This window comes from Peromyscus californicus, unplaced genomic scaffold (genome assembly GCF_007827085.1).
Source record: "Peromyscus californicus insignis strain IS unplaced genomic scaffold, ASM782708v3 Scaffold_14__1_contigs__length_90479793_seg_2, whole genome shotgun sequence".
Classification (NCBI taxonomy): Eukaryota; Metazoa; Chordata; class Mammalia; order Rodentia; family Cricetidae; genus Peromyscus; species Peromyscus californicus.
Genome location: NW_026294436.1, coordinates 12,778,538 through 12,791,721, shown reverse-complemented (window position 1 = coordinate 12,791,721; position 13,184 = coordinate 12,778,538). Strand labels below are relative to the sequence as shown.

General features: G+C 44.8%; 1 protein-coding gene across 8 annotated transcripts in view; it reads left to right on the top strand.

Moving 5' to 3' along the window:
* Positions 1–13,184, top strand: part of Nckap5 (NCK associated protein 5) — a 926,583-nt gene that overhangs the window by 867,326 nt on the left and 46,073 nt on the right. The window lies entirely within an intron of this gene.

Sequence of the window (13,184 nt, the reverse complement as noted above, 5' to 3'; positions counted from 1 at the left end):
GCTAATCAAAGGAAGCAGAATATGCTGCAGGTGAACTCCTGCCTCTTCCACATGGCCACCCCTCACCATCATCAGCTCTTCTGCCAGTCAGCTCTCTGTTACTGCAACCAAATGACACAGAGCCAGCCAGACAGCCAGGCAGGGTGGCTCACACCTATAATCCCAGCTACTCCAGAGGTCGGGGCTGAGGGAACCAAGAATAAGGGCACAGACCAAGCAACATAGTTAAGGCCCTGTCTCAAAACTGGAGTCCCAGGCTAAGACGTAACTCAGTAGTAGAGCACTAATACATTAGGGCTAAACATTTAACTCCAAGACCAAAGTCGTTATGATCATCAACTTCCAAAGAAGAAAGGTCCAGTCCTTGATAAACTGCCTCTCTTGGTGTTGACTATGGAAAAGTGCATCCTGGCAGGAATCCTGGGATAGGGCAGGAGTGCTCACCTCGTCTGAAAGGAAGGGAAGGAGATGGTTCCCTCGATCCTGATTCTTCAAGGCATGCCTCTAATGACTTTAAACCACCCTAGACACCACCTCTTGAATGTTTCCACCAGCTCCCAACAGCATCCAATCGGTTACCAGGCCATTACCACATGGGCATTTGAGAGACAATCCATATCTAAGTCATAGCACCAGCCCTGCCAGATTAGGCAAAAAAAAAAAAAAGAAAGAAAGAAAGAAAAAAAATTAAATGAATAAATAAATAAATTCAAGCTGAATCTCCCTTGTTCTCTATAGAGAGCTGCCCTGCCTCCCAGGCTTTTCATCTCCAACGAATGCCATGCACCATCACTTTAGAAATTCCCACAGTATCCTTGGCTCTTCATGGTCTCACCCCATTTTGGCTATTCCAAAGTCCTGCTAGCGTACATCCCGCACATGTCTTAGATCTGCCTCCTCTGCCCCTGGCACAGCCTGAGTCCTCAGCTGGGTTATATGGCCCCATTGTCTCCCCCTCTACCTGCCCTGGGCCCAGTCAGTTCATTATCTACATTGCCACCAATGTACTCTCCCCCAAATGCAGTATGCCATGATATGATCCCTTGGCTTAAAGCTTTCCAGTGCATCTTCATGACTCACAAAATCCAGTCTCCCAGGAGACCTGACCTCTAAATTCATCATTCTGCACATATTAAATATATACACCTTGTTGTATGGCGATCATACCACAATGAAGTGAATTTTTACTTTCATTTTAAGTTTTCATGCATATATATTGGGATTAAATCGCTAGTAATCCACAGAGTCAGCTTAATAATCAAGGGAATTTATTTGGGGGTTAACTCACAACCATGGGAGATTTATCACAGGGTCTGGGAAAGCTGAGCTATGTCCCACGCTGATCTGTTTGGTCCAAGATCTCAGCATCCAAACCATGAGGTAGCCAAGAGAGAACCGCATACGTGCATCCCAGGTCTTAATAAGGGTCCCCGGCAGCCATGCCCCAGAGACAGGTACCTCAAGGTCATAGGCAGATGTAACAGCTACAGCTGCCTCACTAGGGGTGGTACTTCACAGCATGGCTCAAACATACACACACACACACACACACACACACACACACACACACACACACACACACAGGTATACATTTTATGCTGAGCATATGCCCCCCATACTTCCTTACTTATCCTTCCCTCCTCTGATTAGTGCCTTGTGTTCCCTAGACACTTTCACATCATATATACATCCATGATTTTATATTTCTATATAAAACCTGAGAACTAAAACTAAGAGAAAATACATGATATTTGTCTTTCTAAGGAGAGCTTCATTTACCTGGTGTGATTATCTCATGATGCATTCATTTCCTTACAAATGTCATAACGTCCTTTTTTATGGCTAAGAAAATTTCCATCGTGTGTGTAGACCACATTCCTCTTTTGTTGGACACCTAGATTGATTCCACAACTTAGCTATAGTGAGTCATATTGATAAACACTGATGCCTGTGTACCCCTGTGCCATGCTGATGTAGAGACCTTCAGGTAAACACTCAGAAGTGGCGTAGCTGGATCATGCTGTAGTTCCACTTTTCGGTGCTTTGGAAAAACCAAACAAACTGGCAAAGCCAGGTCCAGTTCCCCCTTTGCCCTGGGGCTTTGCCCAAGAAATGTGACTTTTTTTTTTTTTGAACCCTTGGTTTCCCTCTGGGAATGGTAGCAGGACACTCTAGCAAGGATACTTACATTTGCATAAAAATTGGCTCACCCGAGGCTCACGGACTAAGTATGTCCTCCCTGTTCCATTTCTATGGAAGATACTGTTTATTCCTCCTTGAATTCCTTCACTCTGTTAGTACAGCATGCAATGGAATCCTTTGCATCCCAGTCCACAGACTCTGGCATTCCTGATGGTACTGGCAAGTGGACTCTGAAAGGCCAGTGGCTTCTTTTTCAGTTTTTCTCACTTGTTCCTCATGAGAACTTTATGAAAGAGATGTTTTGTCTTGATTTTATAGATGAAGAAATCAAGCACCCCTAACTTGACACTGACTGTTCAAGGTTCACCGAGCTGGATTCACTTACGGGAATCTCCAAGGGTTTGGGAGTCTGTGCCCCTTCCGGAAAAGGATAGTGTCATGTCTCAGAGAAAGACCTCGTGCAAGATCTGATATGCTATAAAAATCTGCTTATTGAGTAAATAAATGTCTGGCTCATGAACCATGTTCATTGATGTTGATTAATACTGATTTTAAGATACACTTTGTAATGACATTCTCAGTTAATTCTGGTAAAATAATACTTTTAGCTCCCGACTGTAGTCACTCAGATGGACCCCCTGGTCAGTGGGTCACAGAACAAAATGAATAGACTTGTACATAAGAGAGAGATTTGAGGGGAGGAGTTAGCGGTAGACAGGGTGGTAGGGACATGGGAGAGAGTGGATGTGAAGATGTTCACTATGTTGTGTACATGTGTGAAATTGTCTAAGAATATAATTTTTTTTCTTTTTTCTTTTTTTTTTTGGTTTTTCGAGACAGGGTTTCTCTGTGTAGCTTCGCGCCTGTCCTGGAACTCACTTGGTAGCCCAGGCTGGCCTCGAACTCACAGAGATCCGCCTGGCTCTGCCTCCCGAGTGCTGGGATTAAAGGCGTGCGCCACCACCGCCCGGCCCTAAGAATATAATTTTAAGATTAAAACATATTTTTACTAATCCCTTGAGAATTTTTACAATGTATTTTGATCATATTTATCCCAGACTCCTCCCAGATCCAGCACACCTCTTTACACACACACCCAATTTCCTGCTGTCTTTTTAAAAACTAACCCATTTCTCCAATGACTACCACCCATATACTCTTGAAAATGACCAGGAACTACACCCTTAAAGAAAGCAACTCTCTTCTCCAGAAGCCATCAACTGTCCATAGCTCCACAGTTAGGGGTGGAGAGTTCCCAAACCCTCTTCCACTCCATGCTGGCATGTTGACTGGCTTGATCTTCTGGAGGTACCACTGCAACTTTGTGCCCAAAAGCCATTGTTTTTGCTCCAAATCCCTCCAACCTCTGCCTCTTACAATTACAGTGATTTGCCCCTTCTTTTATGGTGACTGACTAATTTTATGTGTATAAGTATCTTGCCTGCATGTACACCACATGCATGCAGTTACCCACAGAGGCCAGAAGAGCACATCAGATCCATTGTAACTTGAGTTGCAGGTATTAAGTACCAAGCCCAGATTCTCTGTAAAAGTAGCAAATGCTCTTAACCACTAAGATATCTCTCTCACCCCCATGTGTTGTTGGTTGTTTTTTACTCTTTGGGGGGCCCACCATCCAGCTCCAAATTAATCACACATGGAGGCTTATTCTTAATTATCAATGCCCAGCCTTAGCTCGGCTTGTTTCTTGCCAGCTTTTCTTAACAATTATCCCATCTATCTTTTGCCTCTGGGCTTTCACCTTTTTCTATTTCTGTATATCTTTCTTTCTTACTCCATTGCTGGTTGTGTGGCTGAGTGGCTGGTCCCTTGTGTCCTCCTTCTTCTCTCTCTTGCTCCTTCCTCTCCTCTTTTTTCTCCTCCTATTTATGCTCTCTGCCTGCCAGCCCCATCTATTTCTCTTTCCCTCCTCGCTGCTGGCCTTTCAGCTCTTTATCAGACCATCATCTCTTCATCATATCTAGACAGGCAAAGTGTCACAGCTTCACAGAGTTAAACAAATGCAACATAAACAAAATAGCACACCTTAGAATAATATTCTACAACATCCATGAATAAGTGTTAATTAAAAATTAGTATTTGTATGCATACATTAAATTTTTAAAGTATCATTTTGGGAAAAATATCTGATCCAGTCCTTCTCTAACAAGGACCTAAAGTATACACTGGCTTTTTGCTCTTTCCCACACTACTGTTTGTTTTTTCATTTGTTTTTCATTTGCCTGTATTACACTGGATGCCCTGTGGGCTGGGGAAATGATTCAGTCGGTAAAGTGCTTGCCATGCAAGTATGAGGACCCAAGTTCAATACCCAGAACCCTTGTTTAAACAAGCAAACAAAAACCTGACAGTTTAGTAGTCCAGAGCTGGAGAGGCAAAGACAGGCTGATCCCTCAGGATTACTGACTGGACAGCCCAGCTTTCAGTGCATTCCAAGCCAATAAGAAACCCCATCTCTAAAGACAGGGTGGACAGCTCCAGGTTGACCTCTGGCTTACATGCTCTTGTGCACATGTACGTACATGCAAAAGCACCCTACCCATGAACAAGCATCCACATGCACATACAAATCTTCAAATCAAACCCTACTGGAGTCTATAGATCACTACAATATGGGGTCCGTTGAAGAGGACTCCCTGTTTCTCACAACCCATGTACACAAAATGCAGTGGTTAAGGGAAATAAGCAAAGCTTTGGTACTAGGTTCTCGTGGCCACCTGACGATGCTCACCTCGTCAAGCTCCAGTTTGCTGAATAAGAAGTGCGTTTTCTGCACTTCAAGGTAATTACAGCCAACAAATTACACAGAGCTGGGGCAGCTGAGTTAAAAACAATTGGTTTTGCAGTAATTAGAAAAACACAAGGAAATGATGACTGTAGGACAATACTGAAAGGGACACTGAGCGATGAGGGCCCTGGTTCCCAGTTCATTCTTCAGCTTGAATATTTAGAGATTCACAACTAATTATGCAGAGATGATGAATTTTAAAAAACCTGCCATCACGCCTTCCCAAGGCCAAAGGCTGCCTATTAATAGAGCTATCAGATTTTGCTGTATTATAGAGAATTCACACAAAGTTGCATCTATTTTAAAGTGCTCATCTGGGGCATCACTTAAAGATGACGAATCTGTGTAATGTGCAGAATCAGCATTTGGGTTAAACTAAAATCCAAACTCATTATAGTCACTCCAGATTTCCCCAGACAGATTCTGTTGTTTGAAATGGACACTAGAGCTACCTTAGTTCAGGACATTGAACTCAGGTCCTGTGAAGGTGAAGACTGAAAGATCCCTGGAGCTCACTATCTCCCTCCATGTGCTAAGATTACAAGCATGCACCAGCACACTGACGTTTTTTAAATTGTATTTTTTAAACTATGTGTATTTGTGTATTTCTCTGTGGGGGTATGTACATGTTAGTGCAAGTGCTTCCAGAGGCTAGACACATTGGATACTCCTGGAACTGGAGTTACAGATAGTTGTAAGCCCCCAGATGTGGGTGCTGGGAATGAAACTTGGGTCCTGTGGAAGAGCCAAACATGTTCTGAACCCTCTCTCCAGCACACACTTCCACACTCACACCTCTATCTTAACTGCGGACTCTGAGGATTGAACTCGAATCTTCACGCTTACAGGGCAAGCTCTTTATCAATCACCATCCCCCGTGCCCATTTTGCTGTGTTTTTGACAAGTCCACTCCAGCCCAGAGTGGAAGGGCAGGAGTGCCGACATGCAGGATTTTGTCACCTAGCATGAAAGGAGGCTGACACATGTAAAGTACTGACTGACTGCAACCAGCAGTCCCCTCAGCAGGACCAGCCTCTCCAGTTTCTCTGCATCTCCACTTAGGGACCTTCAGAAAACCAAATGCCTTCCAGTTGTTCACTTTGAATCTGTGGCTCTCTGAGGTTGGAGGCTTCCGGTGGCCTGAGGTGTCACATGCAATAATGAAACAAACAAAAGCAATCCAGCCAGCTTCCCAAAATCATGTGGTCAGGAACTAGCTATCAGAAAGAACCCACTGTGCCCTCAGACAGGCTGGAGAGGGGAAGCTGGGACATGACCTGCATTTAATTACTTGAGCAGCATGCACATCGTAAGGCCCTTAAGAAAGCAAATGCAGTGATGGACAGAATGAGTTTACCCTCCTGTCCAAAGAGCAACATGCCGTGGCGAGGACATCACTCAATTAAATTGGACTGCAGGAGATGAAAGAGATGGAGGCCAAGCCTGGAAACCCTAATGAGACATTTGGAGGGAAGAGATGCAAACCCTCCAGAGTTTGTCCTCTTTGATGGACATTCTTGACCCCCTGTCATTACCATAGCATCCTCAGTGTTTTGCCCCTTGAGTTTTTATTGTGACTCAAAATATTTTTTTAGAAAAGCTTTTCAGTCCTTGATTGGTAGGAATTAGGTGTTTGGTGGGGTTGGGGGTGGGGTCCGAAGGTTTTACTTGGTGCTGTGACTCCTTGGCCACCAGGGCTGAAAGAAAACCAGACCATGAAGCTGAAACTAAAAACAGAAAAAAGGACGTAAGATAGGCTGTGGCTTTGTTTATACACAGTACATGCTCCCCGCCTGCTTCCTGTAAGAGGAAAAGCGTGAAGTGTGGCATGATAAGAGCTATAGGTGTCGCTCCTCGGAACCCCAATATTTATGCAATCCTGTCCATGTGACCAAGGATGACTTTTCTTATGCAGAGCTCCCTACCCCACATAATATATTGAGAGTTCATACCCAATCATCAAGCCACTGAGTTGTGCCATATGTGGGAAACAGTTAGCAATTTCTGGAGATATTTGGGTTGTCACTGCTCCAAGGGGCCAGGAGCTCTTGTCTGGATCTGCTACAAGGCTGTAATGCATAGGATGGCTCCCAACAGCAAAAAGTAAATGGGCAGATGTCAGGAGTGACAAGCAACAGCCTAGAGTGGATTAACCTTTGGGCACAGGAAATGTTCACCGGGTCAGAGAACCTGTCAAATGTTTGAGTCAGACTATAACAGCAGCCACATTCTCCTTGCCCAGCAGGGGCACTAAGGCCAGTTCCAGCTGCAAATCCAGCCATTATGATGTGTGTCCTTCAAAAGGGATTTTTAAAATTTAAGTTGAGTGTATGTGTGTGTGTGTGTGTGTGTGTGTGTGTGTAATATGTGTGTACATGTTCCTCTGCATGCATGCCATGGTGTGCTTGTGGAGGAGGTCATAGGAGTGTCAGTCCTCACCTCCTACCTTGTTTGAGACACCGTTTCTTGTCCTCGGATGTGTACACCAGGCTAGCTGGCCTGTGTTCTTTTAAGAGTTCCCATGTCTCTGCCTCCCATCTTGTTGTAAGACTACTGGGTTTACAGATGTGCTCTGTCACATCTGGCTTTTACTAGGATTCTTTGTATCTGGCCTGAAGTCCTCATACTTTTTAGGCAAGTGCTTTGCCTCCTAAGCCATCCCCTTGGCCTCCTGGACCTTGCAGACGTGGCTACTGACCAGTTTCTGGCGCCTTTGTCAGGAGTTAGGAGGAGGCTGAGCACAGACTGTCAGAGGCTGCGGCACACACAGTCTCTCATTAGTGTTGCAGTTCTGTCTCTCTTAGGGAACATGCGCCCCGAGGAGGCAGAAATCCTTCACAGACTTGAAAGTGACTCCAGGATGCTTAATCCTCATTGTGCTCGAGTGAGGCAGGTAAATTGCAATTAGATGGGAAAAGGAGTGAAAGAAAGAACCATTGTCAACAGGTGTTTAAGGTTCCTTTGGGAACACAGAATTTCATATTTGACTTAAAAAGTACATAGTGACATTTGGAGAGAGTCCCTTGCCAGATGTATTCCTACTGAATGGTTAAGACAAGAAAGATTAATAACAATCTAATGAAACCCTCAGGTAGATCTATACAAGACACTTCCTTGAAGAAGTGGAGCAATTAGAGTAAAGAATGAAGAAAGATCTTTCTAGAATTATTATAGTGTGCAAGAGGAGAAAAGCCACATTAAGCCTCTGAGGTGCTGGAAGGGAGGTGTGTTAGTTACTTGTCTCATGGCCGTAACAAAATTCCTGACGAAGGAACTTAAAGAATGGAGGCTTTATTTTGGCATATAGTTCCAAGGGATGTAGACCATCATGGCGGAGGAGGCGTGACGGCAATAGTGTGAGGCGGCTGCTCACCTGGCATCCACAGGCAGGAAAGAGAGGGAGATGAATGCCCGCGTCAGCTCATTTTCTCCTTTTTGTTCAGTCCAGGACCCCAGCCCATGGGATGGTGCCGTCCACATTCAAGGTGGATTTTCCCCCACCTCCATTAATCTAATTTAGAAACTCCCCAGAGGTTTATCTCATAGATGATTCTAGATCCTGTCAATCAGTAATAGCCATCACAGACCAAGGCAGATATGTTCCTATTGTCCTGTGTACCTTACTCTGAGACTTTAAGAATCTAGGAAGAAACTACTTCAAACATTCGCTCAGCCTGTCTGCCCTGCTTTAGGCCCAAACCTAGAAATAAATACTTACTATACACCAAAGCAGATTATCTTGGGGGAGAGGGCTGGTTCCTTCCTAACCAGCAACCAGAAGTCTTACCAAGAAAATTATCAACCGTTATTCAAAGCCTCACACAATGGGATTCTTTCTAGAACTCTAAAATCCATAGCCCCAAAGCCATCTGGCTGTGTGCCAGAGATGCCCAGGTCTGGAAGGGACACCTGGTCTCTAGCCTTGGCTGTTCCAGCTGTTGGCTTCATGATCTTGGTAGGAAGATGCTGGCCTCTCTGAGCATGCCTTCCCTCTGCTACATAACACCCATCTTGCCACCTCGCCAAGGCACATTTCAAATATGACAGTAGACTGTAGAATTTCACCCCACAGAGTGCTCACAGGGTGAGAATTATTCTTTAGCAAAAAAACAAGAGAAGCTGGATTGGGTGGTGCACACTTGTAATCACCACTGCTTGGAAGGCTGAGGTTCAAGCCGAGCATGGACTACCTAATGAGATTTTACCTCAAATTAAAAAGGGCTGAGATATAGCTCAGTAACAGAACGCTTGCCTAGTATGCACAAGGCCCCGAGTTCAATCCCTAGCAGTGGGGAAAAAAAAGGACGGAAGGAAAAATATGGAATAATTTAAAGTTTAGAATGTTCAAATAAGAGCACAGAGCACAGGGACTTTAAAATAATGTGTAAGCTGAATAATATAAAGCTGAAGCCCCAGAAAGGTAAGCCACCTCGTAAATTAGCCAGGGCTCTACAGTTTCATTAGGGGAAATATCTGTTGTTCAAATTCATTCTGAGGAAGAAAGAACTGATTTAAACGTTCCTGAAACAAGGCCAGCAGCATTCTCCTTCCTTCGTATTTACTCTGGCAATGAGTAGTAATATCCCAAACCATCACTCAGCAGCACTGCGTGCAGACACCCCTGTATAGGGGTTGGAAATACTGTGAGGCTAAATCAGGGAGAGGGGAGTTCTTGTTTAATTAGAGCAGGGGTTTTTATGATAAAGGGCTAAATCAACTCACTCTCTGAGGGATTTAATTAGAGAGGAAGACTTCCTTCCCATGGGCTGAGCTGGCTCTGGACTGTGTGCACACAGAAAGGAGGTGGGGGATTGACTCCCAAATTCCCCACTGCCTTGCACTGTTTCAGAAGCCCCCACCTCAGAGGCATCATTTGAAGTGTTTCTTCTCTCCTACTTGACTTTTCCTTGCACCCCTCCTTTGTCTTGGTTTATTCAGTCCTTCTCATGCTGCGATGCATGGCTTTGACTCTTTGCATTCTGTGGTATTCCTCCTGTGCTGGCTAGTTTATGTCAGCTTGACCCAAGCTAGAGTCATTTTGGAAGAGGGAACCTCAGTTGGGAAAACCCTCCCACTAGAGTGGCCTGTGGGCAAGCCTGTACTATATTTTCTTGATTGGTGATTGATGCGAGAGGGCCCAGCTCACTGTGGGCACTGCCACCTCTGGCCTGTTGGTCTTGGATTCTATAAGAAAGCAGGTTGACCAAGCCGTGAAGAGCAAGCCCATGAGCAGCACTCCTCTGTGGCTTCTGCTTCAGTTCCTGCCTCACTGACTTCCTTCTATGATGGACTGTGGTGTGGAACTGTAAGCTGAAATAAACCCTTTCCTCCACAAGTTGCTTTTGGTCATGGTGTTTATCACGACAAAGAAGCCCTAAGACCCCTCTCACGAGGTTCCTCTAAATATATTCCCGAGTGTGAATAGGATTCTCCAGAAGACACGACTATAGGATCGGTTGTGTCTTTGTGGAAGACCAAAAGGTATGCTCACATCGATTATTTCTCCCAGTGTCCCAGGAAGTGTTCACAAGACATAAAAGGACCTGAGAGGACCAGGGAGACGGCTCAGCGGATAAAGCACTTGCCATGTGTGCATGAGGACCCGAGTTTGGATCCCCTAAAAAAATGACATAAAGTTGGATGCAGTAGCATGCATCCATATTTCCAGTGCTCCCACAGATGGGAGACACATGGGAAAATTTCCAGAAACTCATGGGCCAGCTAGCCTGGCATACACAGTGGCAAAAATACAAGAGACTCTGCTCCTACAGGGTGGGTGATGAGGCCCAATGCCTCAGGCTGCACTTTTACTTCCAGATGGGTGCTGTCACACACACACACACACACACACACACACACACACACACACACACACACACACGAATGCACAACACAGGTCATCCAGGACCATTAAGAACTTGGTGATTGTGGAGTAGCTTTTGTGCACCTGTGATAAAAGTAGCCAATGTGAAAACCTTAAGGAAGAAAGTATTTAATTTGCTCATAGTTTCAGAGGTTTGAGTCCGTGAAGGAGGTGAGGGTCATGTAGATAGAGCAGCTCATATCATGATAGGCAGGAAGGAGAGCAGAACCCTAACAAGATATTGCCAGTAGACATTCCCCTCTGCCCCCTGACCAACTACCTCCAATCTGGTTCCATCTTGCCCAGTTCTCCCAATTCCTGGTACTCTGTTCCACTGAGTCAATCAGTGGAGTAAAGCTGTTACTGGCTCAGAGTCCTCATGATGTCGTCATCTCTGGAACCCCCTCCCAGGTGCTCACAGGTGGCCTGGATGCCTGTGTCTGTGAACCTGCTGATGACGTTCACAGAGTTTTCACTTGCCTTGTTAGTCTTTGTCATTACAGTTTCCATATACTCTTCAGAGTCAGGGAGGGGTTTTCCTTCTTCTTCTGTCATACTGGGATTTCCACTTGCCTGTGACATCCTCATGTGGAGTTCACGTTTGTGCATGTTTCATTTTTATAATGTTCAAACATCAGTTATCTCTGACCGAAATCTCGCCTGTTCCCAGGTTAATGTATCAAGCTTCATAATTCTCCCAGTGTCTTTGTACTTTGGGTTTTATCTTTATATATGAATGCGAAGTATTTTTTCCTGTGTATGCATGTATATTATGTGTATGCTGTATGTTGAGTAAGAGCTGTGATTGTTGTATGAGTGTTTTGAGTTTTTTGTGTGTCTGTTGCAAATGTTGTGTTGTTATATATCTGTTGTGTTTCTATTACATGTATTTGTTGTATATGTTCTGTGTATATTATATATCTCTAGTATGTGTTGTGTGAATGTTATGTGTGTGTTGTGTGCATGTTACATATATGTCTGTTATTTCTGTTGTTTCTGTGGTATCTATGTTGTGTATGTCTGTTGTATGCCTGCTGTGTACATGCCATGTGTTGTCTACAATGTGTCTATCGCATGTCTTATGTATGCTGTGGGTGTGTTGTCTGTGTATGTGTGATAACTGTAGAAGAAACACAAGGCCTCGTGCTTGCTGGGCAAGTGCTCTACCACTGGGCTGCGTCCCCAGCAGCTAGCTTTGCGGGTGTCTTAAATCATTTTCATATTAAAAAGATAAAGGGCAGAGCAATCAGTTGCTTTTATTGCCGAGTGTGAAAGAGGCCATTGCTAACCGGATAAGATGAATTTGTCTCCATTTCTTCATTGCTGTGATTAACTGGCTGGCCGGAAGCTCTCACCCCTGTCTGGAGTTTGCTACATCCGTCACTCACCATCAGGTGCGGTTAATTACAAATGCTTCTTAGGCACACAAGCAGGAAAAGGAGGCCTTTAGTTTGCACCGGCATCTTGAGGATGCATGGCTGCGCTGTCCTTTTGTCCCTGTGCAATTGCCTGTGGGGGACTTTCATTGCTGACTTGAAGACACACAAGAAAAGGCAGCATGTGTAGGAGGAGGATTTAAGTGAACCCTCTGCCTGCCATGATTCTGTGTGTGCTTGGGGACGACCTTGGAGACTCCCCATGAATCATCACTCTTCTGGTTACAGTGACCTGACGAAGGCAGCTTAAGGAAGGAAGGATTGGTTTGTCTGTTTGTTGTTTTTGAACTCACAGTTCCACAGGGACACAGTCCATCATGAGGAGGGCGTGGCTGAAAGAGCAGGAGGCAGCTGGTCCCATGGCCTCCACAGTCAGGAAGCAGAGAGTAATGAATACTGGGACCCAGCTCACTTTCTCCTTTTTGTTTATTCCAGCTCACCAGCCCATGGAATGGTGCCGCTCAGATTTAGGGCAGGCCTTCCAACCTCCATTAGCCTGATCTCCCTCACAGACATCCTCAGACATTTGTTTTCATAGACAGACTTTATCCCTTCTGGTTGACAGTCAAGATTAAGCCTCACAGACATGAAGCTTTGGTGCTTTTGGGAGCAGGAAGGAGACAGCACGTAATGTAGGCCTGCCCACAGAGCTTACAGGCGAGTTATAGAGAAGACACAGGAAATTTAAAGAGCTACCAGCAGCATATAAGGGCCCCAAAATATACAGACTCCTTTCTATCCATGCCTTATCATCTTGTCATATAACTTCATGATAGTCCATGACAAGATTTTATTGTCCTATGTCAAGTAAGTACTTGGAGATGATCATTGCAAAAGGTCAGAACATAGACACAGGCTGAGGCCCCTCCTCCGGAATCCCATAACATTTAAGTTTTCTGCTGATGGTGATGTGGCTGTTATCTTCCTCTGACCA